This window comes from Lygodium microphyllum, chromosome 15 (assembly GCF_053477565.2).
Source record: "Lygodium microphyllum isolate KBCC chromosome 15, Lygodium_microphyllum_v1.1.10, whole genome shotgun sequence".
Taxonomy (NCBI): Eukaryota; Viridiplantae; Streptophyta; class Polypodiopsida; order Schizaeales; family Lygodiaceae; genus Lygodium; species Lygodium microphyllum.
The window spans coordinates 57280186-57282771 of NC_141149.1; the positions used below are offsets into that span (position 1 = coordinate 57280186).

Genomic DNA, 2586 nt, shown 5'->3' on the forward strand with positions numbered 1-2586 from the left:
TCCGAGTCTCGAGACATTCAAGTGTGCAGGTGGGTATATCTCATTGTAGGCTATAAAGGGTTGCACCATTTAAAATTTTGGATTTTAAAGGGCACTTAATTTTTTGCACCGCAGAGAAGGAAAAACTAAGGGCAATCGTGATTTTAGGACGTCGTTTTAAATATCCACGAACTTCGAAGGCCCACCTGCAAGTCAAAAAGCAGGCCCGACTTTGTTACTGAAGCGTTTGGCGTAGAGAAATCATGCTTCTTCAACAGACGTCAATCCGGAGACGCGGTCGTGATAGATAAGCCTCCTGTGATATATAATTAAGCCTAGTTGGCCCTCAAGGAATATAATCGCCTTCCTGTCCTCTCACAGAAGCTTTGAATATCGCCTTCTTTGCTAATTCTCTGCTGCTGATCACGAAGATCTGCATGATGACTCACCCACCAGGGAGAATGGGCGATGCCGGCCTGCTGGTGTTCCTGGTGATCAGCCACCTGGTGCTGCTGATAGGGCTGGTTGTGCCGGTCGCGGAATGCCAGCTGGTCAACCTCCTGGTGCCGGCCTACTTCCAACCGGACAGCAGCCCTGACGCCTGGGCCGCCCTCAACGCCGCCGCCGCATCGCTGCCCCACCGTGTCGTGGCGGTGGCCAACGCGGACAGCGGCCCGGGGGCGGCGGCGCAGTCCACCTACGCGAGCGCCATCGCCGCCCTCCGCAACAGCACCGGCCGCGCCATCGGCTACGTCCACACGAGCTACGGGGCCCGGCCACTCGCCGACGTGGAGGCCGAAGTGGACGCCTGGTACGCTTTCTACCCGGGCAATATCGACGGAATATTCTTTGATGAGGCGGACAACACGGATGATGGCAATCAGGCCTACTATCAGGCGCTCTAAGGCCACGTCAAGGCCAAGCAAGCGGGCGCGCTGGTGGTGAACAATCCGGGGACCGAAACCCTCGAGTCCTACCTCATCTTCAACGGATCCCGCGTCGCCGATATCGTCTGCACCTTCGAGTTCGGCGTCGGCGCCCTCCAGTGGTCGCAGGCCCCCTGGACCGCCCAGTACGACCGCAGCAACTTCTGCGGCCTCTTCTACAACGTCACCGACGTGGACGTGTCGGACTTCGACTACGGCGACGTCATCGACCACGCCTACGAGCAGAACGCCGGGTGGGTCTACGTCACAGATGACAGCTTGCCCAACCCCTGGGACACCATCCCCGCTCACTTCTCCAGTGAAGTCCGCTACATCGCGGAGTACAACTACCTGTAGTATAAGTATCTGTAGTTACAATATCTTGGATATGTAGCCCACCTATACATATCAAAATAAACTCCGCGTGTAGCCCGCCATCCATGTAGTCATTTTCTCTGCTGCACCGATGCTGCTAATCACACTAAACACCAAAACATTTCCACAAACGTAGACAGAAACTACCCACAACCAGATCCGTAATCCACAAGCGGACCGGGTCCGATCGGGCCCATACTCTTATGTGCTTTTTCATTCTCCTTAAAAATAGCGAATTTATTCCTCTATCTTGAATATTTGAGCCTGAATTTGTTTTTTAGTACTTTATGTATTGTGTAACGATTTGTTTTAATTAGCCACGATTTGAGCCTGAATCTATTTTTTAGTACTTTATGTATTGCGCAATTAGCTACGATTTGTTTTAAAATGCGATGGTAGCGTACTATTGTAGATGCATGTTGTTTTTTAAGTACAACATTGTTCATGGCAATGCATCAAAGCAAAGCCTAGTAGCCAGCTTTAACAAGCTACTAGGCCTACCAAAATGCAGCAGAAGTACAAGCTTTCCCAATAAATTTAAGTGCAAGAGCTCTCAAACAATAAACTAGCTTCATGTTTGGATCATCTAGTCCACCCTTATCCCCGAAGAGGGCTATCTTCATACCAAAAGGCTTGCAGGTTGGCAGTCGTCAACCAATTCTTGACTTTCCTCCCACACACAAGTATACCACAATCTCCTTCTCCCTCTTGCATAAAGGGCAAAATGGGGGGATATGAAGTATCTTACAGAGAGAACTTCTAAGGGGCAGTTTGTGCACTATCAATTTCCACAAAGAGATACATGCTTATGCCAAGAAGCTAAAGTTTGCATAAAGGCTCTAGGTGAGGGGCCCTTCCACACTCTACTTTGCTTGCAACACCATAATCTTTTATCCTTTAGGGGACCTCAACATTTTCACATTGTGCACATCTCTCACAACACAATCTAGCCCAAACCTTGAATAAATTTAAATCCGAATTCCATACATTGATCCCGTTTTTGAAGCCTTTTATATGGATAATTTTAGAGGTCTTGGGGTGCTCTTAGATAGGGGCAATCAAGGATCATATGCGCATAGAGATAGACATGCATTGAATAGGATGGAGGGGTTACAAGGAACTTTATAAGACACCTATCCATATAGAAAAAAAAGAGAAATTTTCTAGATACTTATCAAACTATCTAGAAAAAGTCTCAACTAGTAAAAGTGGAACACTTTACAAGTTAGTGATATAGTAAAATATTCCTGTATAGGAATTTCAAAATTCTCTAGTTATCCATGTAGTGAAATTTTACTATATAAAC

At 47.7% G+C, this 2586-nt stretch overlaps 1 pseudogene; it reads left to right on the forward strand.

The window, feature by feature from the left end:
- The first annotated feature begins 226 nt into the window (after positions 1 to 226).
- Positions 227 to 1502, forward strand: LOC148024568 (uncharacterized; annotated as a pseudogene).
- Positions 1503 to 2586: the final 1084 nt, after the last annotated feature.